The sequence below is a fragment of the Pongo abelii genome, chromosome 9 (genome assembly GCF_028885655.2).
Source record: "Pongo abelii isolate AG06213 chromosome 9, NHGRI_mPonAbe1-v2.0_pri, whole genome shotgun sequence".
In the NCBI taxonomy this organism is placed as follows: Eukaryota; Metazoa; Chordata; class Mammalia; order Primates; family Hominidae; genus Pongo; species Pongo abelii.
This window is the reverse complement of record NC_071994.2, coordinates 126,892,005-126,916,601: the sequence shown is the minus strand read 5'-3', so window position 1 is coordinate 126,916,601 and position 24,597 is coordinate 126,892,005. Positions and strand designations below refer to the sequence as shown.

Here is a 24,597-nt window from a genome sequence, read left to right as displayed (position 1 = left end):
GTGTGTGGTGTGTGTTTGTCTGGGGGGGTTGGTTTTCAAGAGTTAACAGACTTTGGAATCAGTCAGAGTGCAGACACTACCACCCCAGCCTCACCATCACACCCCTGTTATGGTTTGAATGTGTCCCCTTCAAAATTCACATGTCGCCAATGTGATAGTATTAACAGGTGGGGCCTTTAAGAGGTGGTTAGGTCATAAAGGACCCTCCCCTCATGAATGGATTAAGGTCCTTATAAAAGAGGTTTTACACAGCCTTAGGCTTGTTTGCTCTTCTGCCTTCACCATATGAGGACACAACATTCTTCCTCTGTAAAAGAATGCAGCATCAAGGTGCCATCTTGAAAACAGAGATCAGCCCTTGCCAGACTTCCCAGCCTTCAGAACTGTGAGAAATGAATGTCTATTCTTTGTAAATTACCCAGCGTCCAGTATTCTGTTCTAGCAATGGAAATGGACTAAGACACCCCCATCACCACCGTCACACTGTTGATTCTCCTTCCGGCTACACATCAACTATACTTATTATTTGCTGCACATGTTCACCTCAGAGAGTCTGATTAATTTTATCTGGGTAGGTCCAAGCATCAGCATTTTTCAGAGTTAGAAAAATGATTATTATATACAGCCAGAGTTGAGAACTACTGGGTCGTGCATTACAACAGGTTAGATTGAAGTTAGATAGAATTTTCCATTGATGAAGTATGATCTTGAAACTAGGAAGTTTATAAACATAATTATCTGGGCTTTAGAAAAGGAAAACAGGTTTTGAATTATATATGGTGAATTAAACATAAGTTTATCTACACTCCCTCTTGAGTTCTGAGTTCCCCCTAAAATGAGAGTGAATGTTATAAGCCCATAAAGACAAATAAAACAGAGAGAAGAAAACAACAGACCAGAGATAGCAACACATTTTTGAAAACTGGAATGTAAGTAGAGGAATAAACAACTGACTTTAGAGAGCTGGAATAGCTAAAGCCTAAGTGTTTGCAGAAGGAAATGTCACTGAGAGTCAAGATGATCTGTGTTCAAGAATACTTGAAAGGCCTTAGAAATTGGAAACACCAGATACAAAGATGGGAAGAGGGGTAGATGGAAACGGGAGGATTAGGTTGAAAGTCTGTATAATGGGCAGTTAGTCCCTCAGGTTCTCTCCCGGTAGGAGAAAGGTGACTCCCCTTCTCAGTGGTATTAAGAGCTAGGTAATTATCTGGAAAAACCAAGTGAAGAGTCTTCAGACAGGATCCAGTACAGTAGAAAACAGGGAAGGGGCACTATGTCGAAAGGAGGGGGATTCCTTGGAGGTCTAGATTATCAACTTTGTGCACCCAGCCTTCTTCAACTCTATGGTCTCAAGAATACTGACTGTCAAACAAATCCCCCTCAGGCAAAAGGTGGGATGGTCTTTCTCTGGAGAAATGAAAAAGTCCTAAAGAAAAACACACCCCAAAATGACATTTATAACATCCACAATAAAACAACTGATTCTGAGCCCCATCACCGTACCAGGAAGGCAATGATTTGACAAGCCACACTGATTATTCCTGAGACTCCGATCAGCTTTTTTTTTTTTTTTTTTTTCCGATCAGCTTTTTAGAGTCTCACTTGGAATGGAGCACTCAGGATAAGTTTCCATCCAATGGCAGAAAATCAAAACAGAAGAAATGGCAGTCAAAGGAAAGGAGACACAAAAGATATTAAATTTATAATTAATATACTCCGTAAAGAAAAAATACTGCATCCATGAACTAAGAACAGAAGGCTATAAAAAAAGAAACCTTCGGAAAACAAGAAAAAGTATTTGAGAAACAACAATGTGGTAGCTTTGGTAACTAGTCTTCAAAGATGAGTCCCAGTGAACCACGCTTCCCAACACTCACACTCTCATACAGTCCCCTCCCACATGAAATCTGGTTCGGCCCTGTGAGTCACTCTAAGTAATGGAATGAGACAGAAGAGATTCTATGCCAGACTTTGTCCTAAGTCTGAGGAGTACCTAGCTGCTCTGCCTTTCTGCTTTCAGAAGCCCTGAGTTGCCACATAAGAAGTTCAGGTAGTCTGCTGAGAAACTACATGGAGAGACCAACCCCATCGAAGAGGTCACAAGGAGAGAGACTCTTAGACTACCTGGAGAAAAACAAAGGTTCAGCCACCCCAGTTTCCTGGCTGAGCAGTTTTCCAGCCATCCGACTAAGACATCAGATGTGTGGGTGAAGTCATGCTGGAGATTCCAGCCCCATCTGCCCTCCAACTGAGAGGGGGACCACATAAGAGGCCCCAGGTGAGACAGCTGAGTCCCAACCAACCCACAGAATCATGAAAAATAACAACAAGGTTGCTGTTTAAAATCACAAGTTACAGATAGTGTATTATGCAGCAATTAATAACTAACATAATTGCCAAAACACAAAAATGAATCTGAGTGACATCAAACTTAACAACAACAATGACAGCCAGAAGACAGTGGAGCAATAGCTTGAAAAGCTGGGGCAGCAGGAGGCCAGCATTATTTCAATCCACAGTTGTAGAATCGGAAGAATTAACAATCAGACATAAGGTAGGAATAAAGAAGATTTCAGACATACAAAGTCTCCAAAAATTTACATTCTATGCAGCCTTTCTTGGGAAGCTATTTTCAGATGTGATTTAATAAAATGAAGGATTAAACTAGAAATTCCCAACTGGGGTGCAATTTTGCCCAGCAGGGACATCTGGTAATGTCTGCAGACTTTTGATTGTCGCAAGGTGGGAGGTGGCTACTAATGGCATCTTGTGGGATGCTGCTAAATACTACAGTGCGTAGGACAACGTCCCACAACAAAGAATTATCTGACCCAAAATGTCAGTAGTGCAGAGGCTGAGAATTGCTGGATTAAACCAAGAAAGAAGACATATTGGTGAATAAGATTTTTAACACGGTAGATTTGCAAAGTGAAGCCTTGGGACGGTGGCTGTATTATAGGCTTAGAGAGAAGCCAGCACAAACTGAAAAAGGATCACAAAAGATTCCAGCAAAGATGTACCCAGAAGGGAAAAAAAAGAATAAAACTGGAATAATACCTGATTATCTATATGGAAACAGTATCGGAAGGGGTATTTGTAGTTCTTTTGAAAAGTAGGAAGATTTTGTGATAGAGTCATGAAGAAGTAAACAAATTTTAAGACAAAGCAATTATTAATCACATAACATATAAAAAGGGTACAAAAAAGGAAATATAATTATATTCTCTTGGCTCAGCAAGAGGGTCTTATATAAGAATAATAATATAATTATAATAATAGCAAACACATATATGGCTTTTTATAGCACTGCTCTAAGTACTTTACCTACATTTACTTATTTAACCATCACAAAATATTGTGAGGTTGTTACTGTTATTATCCCCAGAAAAGACACAGACACATTAAGTAATTTGCCCAAGATGGTGCAACTAAACATGGCCGAAGCAGAATTGAACACAGAAAGTCTGGCTTCAGAATTTAAGTATTCATCTACTATCTTATGTTATTTACTGATATAAACAAACAAACAAAAACTGATACTCATTTGCTATGCACTGGTTTGGCCAGGCAGTCAATAACTCTTCTGCATGTTACTCAAGCAGTTAGCAAATGTCTGGAACACCGCCCCTGGAACCAAACTGGTAGGATGGGGAAGGCAAAATTAAAGTGTGAATGTGCTAAACCCTCATCTCCTATAATAGGAAATCGATAAATATGTCTAAAATGAAAATAAATAAAGACATAGCAGCACTGTCATATTGTTTTGAAATATGGAGGAAAATATCAAAAGAAACAGCTGACGGAGATTAAAGTGGTTGCCTGGAGGGGATGGGCCTTGGGAGTGGAGAGTGATGAAGTTGGGAGAGCTGTTATCGTGTAAACCCTGTGGTGCTATTTTACTTTAAAATTATGTACATGTATTACTTTGATAACAAATAAAATTTAATTTAAAATTTTAATAAACTCTCATCGGTTTGGGATTGTTGAGGCTTGTCTTGCTTGGAAACACAACCCAGTGACTCCTACGGTGGCCTTTTATGCTAAGGACCATGGAAAAAGGAATATTTACTCTCAAGGAATGGTCCAAGTTGACTTTTCACATATAGGACAGGATGACGATTCAGAGTAGAGACACTTGTCTTGAGCCACCTAAGACTCTAAAGGGGCTGTTAGAGTCTAGAAGCATCTATACTCTCCTGTGTGATGCCCAGCAGAACTCCTTTATAGAGGGAAACATGGGGGATGTCAGAGAGGAAGGAGTCCTCTCTGAAAGAAATGGGAAATTGAAAAACTCCATCCCTAGATACAAAAGATGAAGGTAAATTGCACAAAGGAAGGAAGATTTTGTGATAATGTCAGGAGAAACCCCACTTAAATTTCAAATGAAAACTAAATACTAAATAGGGAACTATTTTGAGATTTATTGAAATATACCCAGTTATCGACTTTTTTTTAAACCTTTTTCTCTTGCTTTTCGACAGCCCGGGACACCTCTTCTGCACCACCTAATTAATATCCTCTTAGCTTCTCCGTCTTAGAGGGCTTGGAATGCACATTCCTGTCCTACTCATTGTAACAACCCTCTACTCAACTGACCAACTTCAAGCAGGCACAGTTTGACAGTGCCTCCCTTGTACCTGAGTTGGCATCTATTGTCCAGGAGATCATTTGCTGACTCTGAGGTGAGACCCACTGGACAGCTGGACACTTACACCTGAGCTGCTCAGAAGCATCAGAGAAATTAACCCTGTGTGACGCAGTCTGACCAATGGACACCAGTGGATAAATTCTTCTCTCTTCCTGCCTCAGAGAAACTTTCCTGAGAAACAGGCATTTTTAGCATGAGAGATCCTGTGAAATCTAGCAGCTAGTCCTGCTTCATGCCAGCTTAGTAACACACCCTCATGCTGGTTCTCCCTCCTCCCACACCTTACTTCCTTTCTCCTTACTCCCACTCTCTGGGATTGCCCATCTAACCAACTAATAACCCGTAAAGTTTGTCCTCAAGCCTTGCTTTCTGGGGAATCCAGATTTTGGATTTTATAAATGTTAAAGGCCTCACCCAGTATAAAATAAGTAATCCAAATAGTCCTATGACTATTAGAGAAATTGAATCCACAATTTGAAAGCTTCTAAAACAGAACTCTTTGGGCCAATTCACTGGAGAATTCTACCAAAAGTTCTAAAAAGAATTGGCATCAGTTTTACACAATCTCTTCCAGAAACTAGAAGAGGAAAAACACTTCTCAACCATTTTATGAAACCAGTATTACCGAAATATCCCAACCTGTATACAGTAAAGAAAAAAGCTAAAAATTAAAACTAGAGACTAATATTTTTTATGAACTTAGATGCAAAAATATGAAAACAGGAAAATGCTACCCTATCAAATCCAGCAATATATAAAAAGAATTATAGATCATAACCAAATGGGGCAAGGGCTAGAATAAACCAGTAAGGCTGTTTTGATGCTTGAAAATTAATTCATTGATAGAGAAAAGGCAACTGACAAAATTCAGCATCCATTCATTATAAGAACTCTTAGCAAATTAGGAATAGGAGGAAACTTCCTCCACCTAATAAGGAGCATCTGTAAAAATCTATAACTAACATCATACTTAACAATCAAAGACTGAATCTCTCCTTCTAAGATTAGGAACCAAGCAAGGATGTCTACTCTCACTACTCTTACTCAATGGAGTAGTGGAAGTCCTAATCAGAGCAAGAAGAAAAGGAAATAAAAGGCATATCTATTGGAAAGGAAGAAATAGAACTTTAAATTTGCAGATGATGGGTTATTTACATAGGAAATCTCAAGAAATCAACAAAAAGTTTATAGAACTAATGGGTAGGTACAGCAAGTTCACAGGACACAAGATCAACACACAAAAATCAAATGTATTTTATATACTAGCCATGAACATGTGGAAAACAAAAATTAAAAACCTAATATCGTTTACAATTAGTCCCCCAAAATGAAATACCTAGGTATAAATCTAACAAAACATATATACGTCTGTATGCTCAAAAATACAAAACGCTGATGAAAGAAGTGAAAGAAAATCTACATAAATGGAGAGGCATACAATATTTGAAAGGTGGTGGATGCGGTGGCCCATGCCTGTAATCCCAACACTTTGAGAGGCTGAAGTGGGAGGATCACTTGAGGCCAGGAGCTCAAGACCAGCCTGGCCAACATAGTGAGACACTGTCTCTATTTTTTTTAAAAAAAATTATAAAATATAAAAAATCAGAAAATTGAAAGATAAGGATGTCAACAAGCTCATTATACGGAAAGGCATATAAACCAAAGTAGCTTAAACAATTTTTAAAAAGAGAAATGAAATAGGAGGAATCACTCTACCTGAGGCTAAGACTTATAATGTAGCTACAGTAATCAAGATAGTATAGTATTGGTGGAGGAATAGACACATAGATTAATGCAACAGAATAGAGAACCCAGAAAAAGACCAACACAAATATGCCCAAATGACTTTTGACAGAGTGCAAAACCAGCTCAATGGAGGAAGAATCATCTTTTCAACAAACGGTGATGGAGCAATCGAACATTGATAGACAAAAATAATAAACCTTGACATAAGCCTCACATAATATATAAGAATCAATTCAAAGTGTATCATAAGTTTAAATGTAAAAATGTGAAACTATAAAAGTTTTAGAAGCTAAGATTTACTAAAAATGACAACCAAAGCACAATATGTAAAATAAAATTGATAATTAAACCGCCTCAGAATAAAAAATTGTTGGCCTGTTAAAGACCTTCTTAGAAGATTGAAAAGACAAGCTACAGACTGTGAGGAAATATGTGTAAGTCATGTATCTTACAACACCTTGTATCTAGACTGCATAAAGAACTGTCAAGCTGGGCACAGTGGCTCCTGCCTACCATCCCAGCACTTTGGGAGGCCAAGGCGGGAGGATTTCTTGAGCCCAGGAATTCAAGACCAGCCTGGGCAACATGGAGAATCCCCATCTCAACAAACTTAAAAAAAAAAAAAAATTAACCAAGTGTGGTGGTGCGCCTGTAGTCCCAGCTACTTGGGAGGCTGAGGTGGGAGGATCACTTAAGCCTGGGCAGTCAAAACAGCAGTGAGCTGTGATTGCACCACTACACTTCAGGCTGAGCAACAGAGTGAGACCTGTCTCAAAAACAAAACAAAACAACTAAAGGAAACAGAACAATTATGAAATGTGCAGAAGAAATGAGCAGGCATTTCCCTGAAAGACAGATGTAGATGGCAAACAAGCACATAAAAAGATGTTCAGCATAATTAGCTATTAGCAAATTAAAACTGCATGAGATAGCACTACATACCTTTCAGAACAGCTAAAATGAAAAATAGTGACAACACCAAAAGCTGGCAAGGATGTAGAGTAACTAGACCACTCATAGGTCGCTGATGAAAAGACAAAATGTTACAGCCATTCTGGAAAGCGGTTTGGTCATTTCCTATGAAACTAAACATGCAGTTACCAGCATTTTACTCTTGGGCATTTATCCCAGATAAATGAAAATGTGTACACACAAAAACCTGTATACGATTGCTTGTAGCAACTTTGTTTATAAAAAAATAATGGTAACAACAGATGACTTCTTCTAGTGAATGGTTGATCAAACTCTGATGTACCCATAAAATAGAACACCACTCTTCAATAAAAAAGAAATGGCCTGTTGATACATGCCACACCTGGAGGGACCTCAAGGGCACTGTGCTTACTAAAAAAAAAAAAAGTCAATCTCAGAAGGTTCTATACTGCATGATACCATTAATAGAGCATCCTAGAGATGACAAAAATATACAGACAGAAAATAGATTAACAGTTGCTAGGGATTGGGGATGGCAGGTGGAGTGGGATGCAGGGAGGCATTCTTACAAAGATGTAGCATGGGCATTCTGTTGGGGTGATGTAATGATTCTGGATCTTAATCATCAGGGTGGTTATATGAACCTACACATGGGAAAATTGCATAGAATTATACAGACACAAACATATAAATGAATGCAGTTTTTAAAAAATGGTGAAAGCTGAGTAAGACCTGTAGTCCAGTTAACACCTAGGTACCAATGTCAACTTTCTGGTTTTAATGTCATACTACAGCTAGATAAGATGTCACCGATGAAAGGTGGGTGAAGAGTGCATAGAACTATTTGCACTATTTTTGGAACTTCCTGTGAGCCTATAATTGTTTCAAAATAAAAGATTCTTTTTTTTTAAAAAAAGGAGCACTATATAAAAATAAAAGTAAATTTTAAAAATGACCTACCTCCCTCGAATTTTAGAGACCTCTTAGAGTGCTTTAATGAGCCCTTTCCTTGTTGTGAAGATGGATGTGGGTGTGGAACAAAAGCCCAAACTCTAGGCAACAGCTGAAGATCACAGATCTGAGTAGGCCAAAGCCTTGGAACTTACAGGAGAAAAATAATATGTCTTGAGCAAAGAAGTGGGCTACAGAGTTTAAGCAGAAGGAGGCTGTGTGTTCACTGACATTCAAGCACGAAGGAAATAGAAGCAGACAGGCTGAAGCAAATCTGGGTTTAGGGGGAGTTGGAGTGGGAGGAAGAGAAGATCTCTGAGGAGGGTGCGGGGATAGAAGAAGGGAAACTTTCTGGAATGAAAACACAGCGAGTCTACACCGCTGGTGTGGCAGGGATAGATGTGCAGCCTCATGGACATTGATCATCTGAGAATGCATCCACCCCATGCTAACAGAGGGCTGCAGCCGCTGGCTGCCTCCAGGAGCAGGAGCTTTGCTTGTTCCTTCGGTTCCTCCCTCAACCAAGCCCAAGGCATATTAATAATCGTCATCATCACAACCTACATTTGCATAGAAACTTTTCTTTTTTTTTTCCTAAAACGTTCCATATCTATGACCTCGTTTGAGCCTCACCGTTCACTTGCAAGGTAGTCAGGGAGGGTGTGGTTTTAAGGAAAGAAAATAAAGAAATACAGATATTTCACTGACTCATGGATGGGGGCTACACTTCAGGTCTCAAGGCTGTGACAATCAATTCTGAAATACGAACTGTGTTCCCTGTTTTCCTACTGGACCAAGTCAGCTCAGAGGCCACAGTCTCTTTTGCAATATGATGTACCCAGAATGAGAAATTCAGAGAAGAAAAGATACTAGCAAAATCCAGCCTCATAGAAAGAGCCATAATGATAAAGGCAAGGCATTGGTTCATTTGTCTGAGGGTTTCATTTTTCTGAAGAGAAAAGTATGCAAACTTCACCCTGACTGACGTTATGTTTTCAGGTAATTCCTGAGTCTCAGTCATGCATGGGTCCTGGATTAATCAAAATATATTTTTATCTCCCAATCTTCCGGCTGAAGCTTAGAGTGCTGTTCTTTGCCTGCTGGGTGAGGTTGCCATAGAAACCCATTCAGGGGAAGCAGTGTCTCTCTTTATAATGTTGCGACTGCAAGCAGGGACTGAAACAGACCAGCCACTCCCAGACAAGAATGAGGAGGGTCTGGAACTCTGAAAGTGCTACGTCCCCTCTACTCCAAATTTTCTGTGTCGTGATGTGTGAAGTGTTCCCCGAACAGATCAGTGTCCCAGCACACACAAGAAAATATCCTTTGGTCCCTCAAGCCTCATCTTCATTGGACCCTCCAGTCTCATCTTCATTGGACCCTCCTTGAGGGATGGCTGGGAAGCCCAGATTACTATCAGGAGCACCGGTGGAAGCACTAGTGTGCTCTGGAGCAGGCTGGTGTTGGTTCACAAGACCTACGTGTGTATTTCTCCCCAATTCTATGTTCAGGGGCATCACATTAGAGCTTGAAATTAGCCCTGATGAGAGAATGTATGCCATAGAAATTGATAAAGCCTACAGATCAGGGCCTTGTCTTTTCTTTTAAAGAGATAATTTCTCTTTCTCCAAAAACTCTAAAAATATTTAAAATCCAATTCTGAATACTTTGTCTTCCAAATACTCCTGAGTTGCAGGTATCTTTGAGTTCAAAAGAGACAAAGTAACTCAGATTTATATCTCAGACAAGGTGTAGATCACAGGTGTCTCCTCTAACTTGTTACCACTCTTGTAACTATTATGTATCACTATTATCACACTGCAGGTTTTTAAAGAAGGTATGTCACCTTCATTAGACTGTATCTCCTTGAGACCAGAAATTCTTTCTTATACATTATAGTATCCCTAGTGCCAAGCATAGTGCCTGGTGTACAGTAACGCTCAAGAGATATTTGGTGAATGAATGAATGTTAGAACTGGAAGGGCTAAGAAATAGTCTAACAAAGTAATAATATTGGTAAGAAAATGACTGCCAATAAAGTAGTAGTCATCTGCTCAAGGACACAAATCATGTTAATAGTAGAAACAAGAGAAGAATTTAGCTGTTGTCTTTTTAAAATGAGCCATGTTATCACCTAGTTCCAAATTCCTAGTTTCTATAAAAAGTACCACATTCGACTTGTGGCCTCAGCCTTTCCCACTTACTTCTGAACATTCTTCTTATAATCATATTATATGAGGATCCCACCTCACAGAAATTTCTCTGTGCTTGTCTGGGTGTTTCCACCATGCCTAATACTCTGTGTTCCCGCTCCAATGAGGTATAAGGATAAGAAGAAGAGTGCCAGGACACATGCATCAGACCGCAATGCCCTAGTCTTTTTCCTTTTCTCTCCCTCCCTTCTTTCCTTCCTTCCTTCCTTTCTTCCTTCCTTCCTTCTTTCTTCCCTCCCTCCTTCCTTCCTTCCTTCTTCCCTCCCTCTCTTCCTTCCTTCTTCCTTCTTCCCTCCCTCCCTACTTCCTTCCTGCCTTCCTGCCTTCTTTCCTTCTTTTCTCTTTCTCTTCTTCCCCACCTTCTTTTCCCCCATCCCTTGTTCTCTACAGACTCCTTCCCTTGAAAGGTTGAAACCTTTCATAAATAATATCTAGAGTTTCTCTACAAATCCTTAGCGTAAAGATTTAAATTTACCAAGGCTCTGGATGTATATAAGGGACATCACAAACAAGGAAGAGTGAAAAAGGAAATCACATTAATAGATCTTTTTAAATATCACCTTTGCAGATCTCTATGTTTCTAATACAGTGTCTCACTCAAAGTTTCTTTTCTCCCCCTGCTTCCTTTCCTGTGACGGTGCCTCAGAGCTCTTCTTTCTTTCCTCCTCTTCTTTGTTCTTCATCAAATAAAGTGTGTTAACAATTTATGAAATAATGCGCTGAGTGCTGAATAGAGCATTGGTTTGTCAAAATGATAATATACTTCTGGTGGTTTTGACTAACAAGTACAGAGGGGGAAGAAAGCATCTGTCACATCAATAGCTACATACCAGGTTCTAGGTGATATATTGATGTGCTCCAGTAAAGAAACCACATCTGAAAGAGCAGCTGCAATTGATGTCACCACCTGAGTAAGTTTCCAGTGATACATTACCATTTTTCAAGATCCATCTGTGCTCTGCGTAGATCCAACCATCAAAACAAACTGTTAGAGCCACTCCCAGCCATTCAGGTTAAAACACTGAATGCAGAATCTCTGGCCAGTGAATCCATATTAATAAATTTACCTTGATCTGACCATTCCCATACGTATTTCTCAGATTTTTTTTCAATAAAAATTATCAAAATATTTTGAGCTCGTAGTAAAAGAGAGTAGAACAGTGTTTGCCAGGGGCTGGGGGATGGAAGAAATGAGGACATGTTGATCAAAGAAGGGTATAAACTTTCAACTATAAGATGCACAAGTTGGCCAGGCACAGTGGCTCATGCCTGTAATCCCGGCACTTTGAGAGGCTGAGGTGGGCAAGTCACCTGAGGTCGACAATTCGAGACCAGCCTGGCCAACATGGAGAAACCCCATATCTACTAAAAATACAAAATTAGCCAGGCGTGGTGACGCATGCCTGTAATCCCAGCTACTTGGAAGGCTGTGGCAGGAGAATCACTTGAATCCAGGCGGCAGAGGTTGCAGTGAACCAAGATCCTGCCACTGCACTCCAGCCTGGGCAACAAGAGCAAAACTCTGTCTCAAGAAAAAAAAAAAAAAAATGAACAAGTTCTGGTACTCTAATTTACAATATGGGCAGTGATAGATATGTTAAAATTTAATTGTGATCCTCATTATACAATGTATACATATATCAAATCATCACATTGCACACCTTAAAATATTCAAACTTTACTTGTCCATTAAATAATTTTAAACTAAAAATTACAATTTAAAAAATCAATTACCAAACTGCAAAAATTTTTTTCAAAATCTTGTAATCCTTTTGGTGTGTATAGTACCTTTTCATGGGTCACACTTGTATGTGACTCCTGGGGCCTTCCAGAACTTGAGTCCATTTAGAGATCTAGAAGCAATGAGATCTTCTAGATCTTCTTCACCTCCCAGGTGGTTGAGGTGAGAACCACTGCTCCCATACAAGACAGTTACTTCTGGAGGGGTCCTTAAAGGTTCTTCAGGCAAGGTAAATTAAACTTCTCAGATAGAAGAGAAAATAATATTTCATTTTCATTTTCTTTTTCTTTTTTTTTTTTTTTTTTTTTGAGACATACCAAGGCTCTGTCACCCAGGCTGGAGTACAGTGGTGCAATCTCAACTCACTGCAAACTCTGCCTCCCAGGTTCAAATGATTCTTGTGACTGAGCTTCCTGAATAGCTGGGACTACAGGCATGTGCCATCATGCCCAGGTAATTTTTATATTTTTAGTAGAAACAATGTTTCACCATGTTGGCCAGGCTGGCCTCGAACTCCTGGCCTCAAGTGATTCGCCCACCTTGGCCTCCATGCTGGGCCTAGAAAAGAATATTTCTACAAGCAAAGGATGCTTAGCAGAATTTTGGGGCTTAAGATTTCTCAGCTTCATCAAAATCTTTCCACATGACCCTAACCTAATTTTCAGCATCCCCAATTGATGGTCCTCCACACCAATGCCCTAATTTTATCATGAGAGACTCTGTGAGGCTGTGAATTCAATTTATGTTGTAATTCAGCCACTCAAAGGATTAAACTTTGGGATTGATTTTCAGAAACCATAACCTGAGGCTATAGTAGATAAAGGTTATTTTACAGGAAGTCACAGAGACTCTCTAGTTCTTTACTTGGACCTTGAGCTGGGAATTTAAGCCCTGACGTTACTATTTTCCTTCTCTAAATCCTCCAGAGAAATTGGAAGAAGCCAATCACCACCACAGGCCTTTATTTACATTTAAATGTTCTATGGCAACATGTTATTGACCATCCAGAGCCTTGCCTTCTATAAACCCTTCACTGCAACTAACCACAGATGGTAACTAAGTAAGTGTTATGCTATAATATGTCCTTGACTTCTGATATCTTATCTACCCATGACAACAGTCATTGATGGCTTTCAATTCAGCCAGACCAGAGAAGAGATTCAGATTCTCATCCTTCAGGTTCTGCTTCTCTAGAATCACATTCAGTACCAATAAACTGTCAGAATTCAGTCAGAGAAGGAAAACAACCGTGAGTGTTATGGATATAAAAGACCTATTATAGAAATTAGACCAGTGACTCAAGTGACTGAGGTAGAAGGATCACTTGAGGCCAGGAGTTCAAGACCAGACCAGCCTGGGCAACACTTTTTAGAGACCTTGTCTCTAAAAAAAAAATTAAAAATTATCCTGGTGTGGTGGCATGCACCTGTTGTCCCAGCTACTTGGGAGGCTGAGGCAAGAGGATCTCTTGAGCCCAGGAGTTCAAGGCTACCCTGGGCAACATAGCAAGATCTCATCTCTACAAAAAAAATTAATTAAACAAATTACCCAGGCATGGTGGTGCACACCTGTAGTCCCAGCAGGAGGATTGCTTGAGCCCTGGAGTTGAAGGCTGCAGTGAGCTATGATTGTGCCACTGCAGTTTACCCTAACAGACAGAGACTAAAAACATTTTTTTAAATTAGACCTCTGTTAGACATTAAATTTTGTTACAGGAATGAGATACCAAAGTAGAAGGCACTAAGGAAATGAACATCTGGAAGGAGGAGTTGCAACATCAGAAAAAAAAGAGACACTAAACAAGTCTGCCCAAAGTGCTGGCACAGGCAGACAAGTAGGGGCATGTAGGAAATTCTGAGAAACAATCATGCCCAGCAGCTAAAGTGGGGACACAAAAGGGAAACTTGTGGAGAGGTCTGTGGGAAATTTTGGCCTTATGTTAACTACTGCCTCTGTGGGTGCACAGCATGGAGCTGCTGTTGGTCATCAGGGCCCGCAGTCTGGAGGACAAGCTGAATGCAGAGCAGAGGAGGGCCAGAACCACCTAAGACCCACAAGGTACTCATCTCTCTGTCTGTCTGACAACATGTCTGACTGTGATGAACTTCTGAGAGGAATGGCTGTTGCGTCACTCTGACATCCCAAATCTCATGCACATTGTTCTTTTGGTCAGCTCTAAACAGGAACCACATCAGGTAGGGAATTCTAGGAAATATAGTACCCCACTTGACCAAGTTGACATAGTATCATCTAAAGCAACCCTCAAGGAGTGTGCAGTTGGAAGAAAGTGACATTAAGTACAAACCCAGAGAAGAATGTAGAAATACACGGAGAGCCATAGGACCTTCTGAGAGATGAAAAACAAACACAATGACAATTGCCTTGTGGTCAGCTGTTGTCTGTGGGTCTGGTACTGGTAGGTGTTAAAGCTGGGAATTTAGAAAATAATCATCACTTTGCTCCCTTTTTACTTTGACAGACTATTAAGTTAGGTGTTTCTCTACTCCATATTTTAAATATTTATTAATGAAAAAACAAGGAAAATGGAAAGTGGCAACTCAGCTAATTTCCAAAGAATTTTTTCTCAGGGGATGTATTCCCTAAACATTGTCAGTCTAACTTTGGTGTCTATAAAATTTCATGGTTCTTTTTACTGTAGAAAACATTTAGTATTAAGACATTTTCTTCACATAATTCATTAAAGTGTTGTTCTGGAGCTTCCTTTCTGGGTATTTTGGTACATCTTTATAGAATTATAGAATGAGGTGGATGAACTAAAGTATTTGTTATTGTCTCTTCCACCCCTCATTCTATAATTTTACTCAAAGCATGAAACTTCTTCATTGCTATTTTCCATTTATTTATTTATTTATTTATTTAGAGACAGAGTCTCACTCTGTTGCCCAAGCTGGAATGTACTGGTGTGATCACAGCTCACTGCAACCTCTGCCTCTCCCTGGTTCAAGCAATTCATGTGGCTCAGCCTCCCGAGTAACTGGGATTACAGGTATGCACCATCACGCCAAGCTAATTTTTGTATTTTTAGTACAGACGGTTTCACTATGTTAGCCAGGCTGGTCTTGAACTCCTGGCCTCAAGTGATCCACCCACCTTGGCTTCTCAAAGTGCTGGGATTACAGGTGTGAGCTACTGCACCCAGCCTCATTGCTATTTTCTAATAATATATGCATGCTGGGTGATTTTAGATGGTATTTAGAGAGACAAGATAGTTGTAACAATCGCCCTTATAAGGAATTTAGAAATTTACAAAGCACTTTCATATATGTTTTCACATTTGAGTACCAAGCAATCCAATGAAGTAAGCAAGGTAAATGTCACAATTACCATGTTCATAGATGTGGAAACATAGTCTCTGCACTTTTAACACACTTGCTGTTCCCAAAACGCTTTCAATTCATCATGCATGATGTAACAGAAATTATGTAACTGATTATGGTTGCTGGGTCAAATGCTTTCTTTTTTCTCAGAGGTGATAATGGTTTGCTCCACTTCATCCACACTTTATCACCTGGTGATTTGTATAATCAACACACACATTTTGAAATAGTACTGAAAAGAAAATGTACTTTGGTAACAGGAAGACCTGGGTTTAAAGAGTGGCACTAATCATTACTAGCTTTGTGGCTACGGGTGAATTACTTCATCTCTCATATCTTAAAGCCTCCATTTTAAAAATTGGAATACTTTTTGCCAGGTTGCAAAGTTGTAAAGATTACATTATGTAATGCCTATTATTAGAATGCTTAGCATGCCAGGCACATAACAGGTGCTCAGCCAAGGCCACATTTCATCTATAAATCCTACTTACTTCTAAAGGCTGAGGGCAGTTCCATACAATGCCCTCCCTAACTTCTCTCCTTTTTTGCAGTTTCACTCTACCCAATACCACTCAGAGCCTACTTAGTTGTTCTCAAATTGTTTTATATTCTGGTATTTTATGTTCATTCAACAAATATGTAGTGAATGCAAACTATTTTTTCAGACCCTGCACTAAACTCTGCATATAAAATAGTAAAGAAAACAGATGTGTTTCTGCCTTCAAGGAACTTTCTTTACTATTTTCAAGCAGGAAGCAGATCACATATCAGGAACATACAGATACTTGTACAGTAATAAGTGGTGGTAAATGCTGTGAATGCAAAGGCCAGGTTGAAATGTGGAAGACTATGTTTGACTGGGGTTGTGAAAGACATTCTCCTTGGAGTAACATCTAAGCACAGATGTGAAGGATCAGAAAGAGCCAATCACGTAAAGAAGAAAAGAATAACATTTCGCAGGGAGAGAACAGGTGTGAACAACTTGAAAAGCCAGCATGGCCGGAACGCAATGAGCAAAATGTCATGGCGTGAATTGAGGTTGGGAGGTAGGCATGAACCAGACCACACAGAGCCTTTGACATAGGTTGGACCCTCCCAGAAACAAGTCCTGAGAAAAGTTTGAGCAGCCACAGTTTATTTCGAAGATATGGCAGTGGGACAGAGAAGAGAGAAAATGAAGCCAATAAAAGGTGTGTCATTGAACAGGCCACACCTGCATCTCAATCCCCCTGAGAAACTTCAAAAGGTAGTGTAAGTAGAACACGCACCCAGGAGGCCAGGAAGCTGGGCTCTTTTATTTTTCAATGTATAATTTCATTACTTTTAAAATTGTAATTGTACGTATTTATGGAGTACAATTTGATGTGTCAATGCATGTCTATGTTGTAAAATGATCAAATCAGGGTATCTAGCATATCCATCTCCTTATGCATGTATTATTTCTTTGTGATAAGGACATTCAAAAACCCCCCTTCTAGCTATTTTGTAATATACAACACCCTGCTGTTAACCAACTTCACCCCACTGTGGTTCCTCAAAAAATTAAATATACAACTACCATGTGAACCAGCAATCCCACTGATGGGTACATATTCAAAGGAAAGGAAAACAGTATATTGAAGACATATCTATACATCCATGTTTATTTCAGTGTTATTTACAAAAGCCAAGATACAGAATCAACCTAAGTATCCAACAGCAAATGAATAAAGAAAATGTGGTATATATACACAATGAAATACTATTCACCCATTAAAAAAAAATGCTGTCATTTGTGACACCATGGATGGACATGAGCTCATTATTAACCAAATCCCTTCACTGTCAGGCATTAACTCTCTGTTACTTACAGCTGGCCCTGTGCAGGATTAGCATACTCATGGCAAGAAAAACAAGCCCAAGAGCAGAAAGTTACAGGTGTACACAGAAAACAGCCTTCAAACATAGAGATAAATGCTACGGAGGCCAGGTGCGGTGGCTCACGCCTGTAATCCCAGCACTTTGGGAGGCCGAGGTGGACGGATCACCTGAGGTCAGGAGTTTGAGACCAGCCTGACCAACATATAGTGAAATCCCGTCTCTACTAAAAATACAAAAATTAGCTGGGCTTGGTGGCACATGCCTGTAGTCCCAGCTAGTTGGGAAGCCGAGGCAGGAGAATCGCTTGAACCCGTGAGGTGGAGGTTGCAGTGAGCTGAGATCGTACCACTGCACTCCAGCCTGGGCCACAGAGCAAGATTCCATCTCTCAAAAAAAAAAAAAAATGCTAAGAGGATGGGATGGGGAATGAAAGAAGGCTTATTGAACACAGTATGCTAATTATAATAGAGAGCCATTGAAGGATTTTAACAGTAGTATGATATGACATAGTTCAGGTTGTTAGTTTTGTTTGCCCAGGTACTTTATAAGATCCTTGAGAACAAAGGATATACTTTACATTTCTTTAGCACTAACCACAGCAATGACACAGTGCAGTTTACAAATGAAGTACTGAATAATGGTGTTGACTGATTGTCCAGGAGAAAAAGTATATGATGAATCCAAGTTAACTGGACCAAAAAAAGATCAAATTAAAACCTTTACCTATAAAAATATTTAGCATCACTTCCTCTTTTTTAATTAGAAATTGAGATGGGATCTCGTTATGTTGTCTAAGCTGGTCTCAAACTCCTGGGCTCAAATGATCCTCCAACCTGTGCCTCCCAAAGTGCTGGGACTACAGGGGCAAGCCACCACTCTCAGCCTATCATCACTTTCTACTAACTCTAGTAAAGTAATCAGATGGTGCATGGACCACCTTGCAGGTGAGTTAGCTATTATCTGAACTATTGGTTTTAGAAAGAATTCAACCATTGGATGAGAGAATAAAGCCCGTTTCACTTATTTTGTTTTTTATTTAAGTCTTTTTTTTTTTTTTTTGAGATGACTCTTGCTCTGTCACCTAGGCTGGAGTGCAGTGGCGTGATCTTGGCTCACTGCGACCTCCACCTCTTGGGTTCAAGCGATTCTCATGCCTCAGCCTCCTGAGTATCTGGGAGTACAGGCATGTGCCACCACACCAGGCTAATTTTTGTATTTTTAGTAGAGACAGGGTTTCACCATGTTGGCCAGACTGTCTCGAACTCCTGAGCTCAAGTGATCCACCTGCCTCCACCTCCCAAAGTGCTGGGATTACAGGCATGAGCCACTGTGCCTGGCCAAAATTTTATTTTTATTTTACTTTTTTAGAGATAGGGGGTCTCACTATGTTGCCCAGGCTGGTTTTGGACTCCTGGGCTCAAGTGATCCTCCCATCTCAGCCTCCCAAAGTGCTGGGATTGCAGGCGTGAGCCACCATGCCTGGCCCAAGCCTCTCTTACTCTCAGAAGAACAGAGTAATATTGTAGACAAAAGCACTGACTTTGGAGTCCCACCCAGAGCAGACAGGGCTTTGATCCTTAGCAATTATGGGGCCTTGAGCAAGTGACTCAAGTTCATTAATCTTCAGTTTCCTCATCTGTAACATGGACATAGTAACAATGGCATTTACTTCAAAAGGATGGTGTAAAGGTTAAATAAAATAATACTCTCTGCCCAGTATAGAATTAGCATTCATTACATATTATTATCATTACTAATATTTTTACTTCACTTAGAGTTATTCTTTATTTTATTTTATTTTTTTTCCCTTTTTGACATTGCCTTTTTCCACAAGCTCTAACACTTTAGGTTATTCTGACAGGTTTTCCGGAATACAGATGTAGACTTACTATTAAGTTTAGGCCAGGACAGCTGTGGTGGCTCACACCTGTAATCCCAGCACTTTGCAAGGCCAAGGCAGGAGGATCACTTGAGCCCAGGAGTTTGGGATTAGCCTGGGCAACATAGTGAGAACCTGTCTCTATTAACAACAAAAAAAGTTTTGGCTAGACACATGGTCTGGAGGACCCTCTTGTCTGCCTGCACTTGTTTCTTTAAGCCTATTCTGCAGCAGGGAAAGATCTTCATTTCCAATAGACAATTCTTGCCAGAAGTAGACTTTACCCCAGGAAATGGTGCTTACTAAACCTGTTTATGGAATGAACAGAAGTGTGTGAGATGCCACCGTGTGGCACCCACACCCTCGCCTTCCCACCATCTGCCTTGCTCTTGTCACTGATGCTGTCTGTGATTCACCTGCTCCCTGGAGAATCCAGACCCAGGCGTGCAGTATCTTTATAGAGCACCTTTATAGGCTGCCTACCGCAAAAGGCCTGGCCAGCCGGCACTGGACTGAACTGAGGTGCACTTGAGTATTCGTCTTTCTCATTTGCATTTTTTCCTAATTTTGTTGAGATATGTTCTCTTTGTAGAAATTTGGAAAATGTATTAAAGTTTTAAAAAGCAGGATAATAAAGCTCTTTAAAAACCATGCTAGGCCGGATGTGGTGGCTCACGCCTATAATCCCAGCACTTTGGGAGGCCGAGGTGGGCAGATCACAAGGTCAGGAGATCGAGAAATACAAAAAAATTAGCCGGGTATGGTGGTGGGCGCCTGTAGTCCCAGCTACTCGGGAGGCTGAGGCCGGAGAATGGCGTGAACCCGGGAGGAGTAGCTTGCAGTGAGCTGAGATTGCGCCACTGCACTCCAGCCTGGGCGACTGAGCAAGACTCCGTCTCAAAAAGAAAAAAAAAACACAAACTCTAGGATATGGTTCTATATTTGTCCTACATGTGTTTAGCTGAATTTTTAAAAAATAACATTAGAATCAGGTGCTTTCATATTGTGTCTGAACTAAACCTCTTTACAATGTATTCTCCTTTTTTTCTTGCTCTGGCCTATGTGCAAACAGAAATTGAGGGGTACTATTGTCTGCCTTCTGAGTGTAGATATTTGTCCACCTTTGCACCTCCATTTCCTGGACACTCAAAAGAGCTGTCTCCCTCAACAGAGGGAGCCAACAGGCTGACAAGAACAGCAATTCCCAGATCACGGTCAAAATGACACCATTGCTGGGGGCAGAAGGGCAGGTACAAACCCAGAGCTGGGCAGAGACCAGCAGTCGGTTGGTGCCTATGTAAGGTGAGGAGTTGTCAATTCATCCATCGCCTAAAGAATTGGCACGCTGGAGGATTTGATGCTGTTGCCTTCTCATGGCAATTACGAATTCAGCTTGCAGAGGCAGCTTCAATTCCCTGGCTCGCGGGGAGCCTTCCAGCCACAGCCTTGTCTAGTTGGGAACAGACATTCATGCAAATTGAGAGCAGCCAGTGACTTTTTGAGCGAATCTAAATAAAGCTGCAGGGGATGCTCATCTTACCTCACTTGATTAGAATGCATTTCAGGCTGCTAGGTCAGGAACTTCTAGGAAAGCTGCGGATGGGCTGCTGCTATTCCACTGGGGGGTTCAAATCAGCTGAGTCTAGGAGTCAGAAAGTGGAAATCAGGGCTTCTCAGCTCCACATCCTGAAACGAAATAAATACATTACATTTACTTATTAAATAATAAAATTATATATTCTACATTGCTGAGAAATGATGGAGCAGAAGCCAGTGGATGATGTGCTTGGGATGCCAAGGAAAGACTCACTGGCATTTGCAGGAGGGTGCTGGCAGGTGCCTCCTGATGCCATTTTCAACTCAGGATTTACAGTGGGAACTGGGATATGTTCTTGGGGCTGCATTCAAACAGGAGAAAGCTCGCTGGAAATTGCCCTGGCCAGGGGACAGATTCACAGAGGAGATGAGGTTGGGACAGATTTCTAGCTGTTATTCTGCCTTATTCCTGCTGACAACAACTCCAGGAAGATGTATCTATCTTCGATTTCTAGTGTCTTCCAAATGCTCAAGAAGCTCTTCCTTAGCATAAACCGAAGTTTATCCTATTGTCATGTTACCTCACCCTGTGTTTATTTCCTCTGGACTATAAAATTTCTTGGCACAAGAAAGTTGGTGTAAGATAGTGTGGTAAGCATGTTGCCACTGGAATCAGACAAACTTGAACTTCAATCTCAGATTCTCCACTTGTTAGCCATGTGACTTCACCAACTTTACCTGGCCACCCTGCACTTCAGTTTCTTCTTAAATGAAATGAGCATAACAATAACACATACCTCTTAGAGTTGTTGTGACAATTAAATGAGATAATATATGTAATGCTCCACAATTTAGAGGTTAGTAAATATCAGTGATAAATAAAATGTTTTTGAGAAATACACTGGGGAATCAATCAATCAATTAATAAAATAAAACGTTAATAGCAAATATGTATATGGCATTCACAATGAACCTGGCACTGTAATCCAATTTTTAATGCCAGAGTGTGAATTAGATTCTTTAGCTCCCTGCCCCCCCGCCTTTTTTTTAAGCCAGCCTATAATCTTTATATGGTTTAGGGTTTGTTTTTGTGTTTTTAAGCCACTTCTTGATTTTGGAAAGTAGAATTTGAAGGAATCTAAAGTTCTTGTCAACTTACTTTAAAAACTAAAAATCACCCTCTACTTGGTCTGTTTCAGAAAAATGATGAAATCCTTTTATCCCTTTTCCCTCTGATCCAGAAGATAAAGACCAAAGCATTGGCTCATTAGGGATGAGATTTTAAAAAGCAGCCACTTCCTTACTCCTAGCTTCCACTTCAGTTACACACAGAAACAGGGCCAAGGGTGTGTCTCCTCTCTTCTGCATAAGAACAAGAGGCCTCTTCTCCCTCTGAGATTTGATGCCTCTCTCAAGGCCTTCAAGGCCCTTTGGAATCGCTGACAATGCAGTTACTTATTTATTTGGCCTATGTTTACACATCATAAATGCCAGTTGCAGAGGAACCATGATGTTATTTGAAGTTAGCCTTGTCCTTTTATGAACAAACGTTTCCCTGATTTTGACTTGTCTGTCCTTCACTTCTATTCACTGAGCCTTTTCTTGCCCCCTCCCCGGCTCTCAGCAATACGGAACTCCTTGTGATCCCCTCAAAGGAGGCCACATGCTCTACCTCCTTCTTTGCTCCAGGAAGAGAAGAATTCATTATCCTTGTCTCCATACCCGTATTCAGACCATAGTTGTGTCCACAGGACTCAGCCAGCTCTTCTTTTGTGGAGTTTATACAAGTCACTTTGTCACTCTTTCTGCACCATCCTCAGAGTTCTCTACCAGCTTCCCTATAATCTCTTACTCAGTGACATGAAAAATGGCTGTCCTCCCTTCTCCCACCATCACCATGGGGAATGCCAGTCATCCTTGCCAATAATGCTTCCCATATTCTCGCCTCACCTGTTCTTTTTCTTTTCTTTTTATTCCAGAGAACTGCCAAACATCCAATAACTTTCAATCCAGTCCAGCAAAACATATGTGAGTTCAGTAAAGAATTGCTGACTTACTGACCTGGATGTGAACCTGAAATTTCTCCCTCTGTTTTGTTCCTTGGAATGCCATAATGTATCAGTGTTGCTTTTATTGATTTTAAAAAAATAGCAGTATTATTTCCTTATTGAAAAATAACTCAAATTTGTAGAGAAATGTATAAATGTTAACAATTATGTATTCCTGATGTCCTTAACTCCAGTGCCCTCCACCTGCAATGCACCTCAGTCACTTAGCAAGAACTCTAAAACACAGACTTGCTTATCCTTCACCATGGCTCAAAATTAAAGATGCCAACCCCCAAATATCCTCTCTTAACCATCATCAACTGTCCTTCCTCCTCACTCAATTGCTTGCCAGCCCTAAAGGCATTTCTATTTTTATTTGCACCACCAGTCACACTATGATCCTCTATTCTCCTTTTCTATCACATCTATCAGACTTGGCATATTATTAACCATTTCACAAACATATTCACTACAACCCTAGGATGGCTCCTGTATTAGTCTTTTGTCATACTGCTATAAAGAACTGCCTGAGACTGCGTAATTTATAAAGGAAAGAGGTTTAATTGACTCACAGTTCAGCATGGCTGAGGAGGCCTCAGGAAACTTACAATCATGGCGGAAGGTGAAGGGGAAGCAAGGCACCTTCTTCACAAGGCAGCAAGAAGGAGAATGAATGCAGGAGGAACTACCAAACACTTATAAAACCATCTGATCTCCTGAGAGATCATGACAACAGCATGGGGGAAACCACCCCCATGATTCGATTACCTCCACCTGGTCTCTCCCTTGACATATGGGGATTATGGGGATTACAATTCAAGATAAGACTTTGGGTGGGGACACAGCCAAACCATATCAGCTACATACTTTGTATTTCTCCTGTTCCACCTTGCCAAGTCTGCCAAGTCTGCCAAGTCTGCAGCCTTCAAGAATGGTTGCAAACTGTTATTGGAGAAAATTGTGAAACTGTTTTAACTGGATCCACCCTGAATCTGTTCTTTGTTGGGTTTACTGATGCTCACTGCTTTCCTTCACCTTTAATCAATCCATCATCTCACTTCTCAGAGAATTTTCCATCTCTCTTATTCTGCACAAGGCCCTGATTCTGTTCAGCTCCCCACTCAAAACAGATGACTTTATTTCCTGTTTTACTGAGCCATATTCTCTCACATTTGATAACTTCAAATTATTTTCTTTCCACTTCAGCATCTCTGTGTATCTTTCTTCTTTTTCCTCCTCCTCTCTTAAATCTGAGGTTAATCCCTCAGGCATCGCTCTTGATTCAAGTTTCTTCTTCCTCCTTGGAACTGTGCTCCTCCATCAGTTACCTTGCTTCTGTCACGTCTTCCATCTTTCCTTCTGAGTTAACGTCTCAGCTTTTGTCTATATAACCTTCTCTAAGGAAACCCTTACTTATTCTAAAGTCTCATTATTTTCCAACCTCTCTTCCATTCCCACTATCAGAGGCTTTGAAATTATAGTTAAACCAATCACATCCACTAGGTTTGCACCAACACTTCTTGCTTAACATCTTCCATTATGTAATTGTCCCTCACTCCCTCCAACTAAAGTCCTCCTAAGGTCATCAGTGATTTCCTAGTTACTAAGTCTCCTAGCCAATTATTCCCCCAATCAATTCTCTGCTGCAGAACTCCCTGCTGACATGGAACATTCTCTCTCTTCACTCCCTAATGCAGCACT

At 40.5% G+C, this 24,597-nt stretch overlaps 1 long non-coding RNA gene across 3 annotated transcripts; it reads left to right on the top strand.

Annotated features, from left to right (window-relative positions):
- Positions 1–272: 272 nt before the first annotated feature.
- LOC134762109 (uncharacterized) lies at positions 273–23,006 on the top strand. 3 transcript variants are annotated; one of them, XR_010141755.1, is made up of 6 exons: positions 273–571; positions 12,547–12,688; positions 13,162–13,295; positions 14,202–14,293; positions 15,117–15,242; positions 22,828–23,006. It is a non-coding gene; the product is annotated as an uncharacterized LOC134762109 (long non-coding RNA). The 3 variants fall into 3 exon arrangements; XR_010141756.1 differs by lacking the exon at positions 22,828–23,006 and adding an exon at positions 18,197–18,369; XR_010141757.1 differs by lacking the exon at positions 14,202–14,293.
- Positions 23,007–24,597: the final 1,591 nt, after the last annotated feature.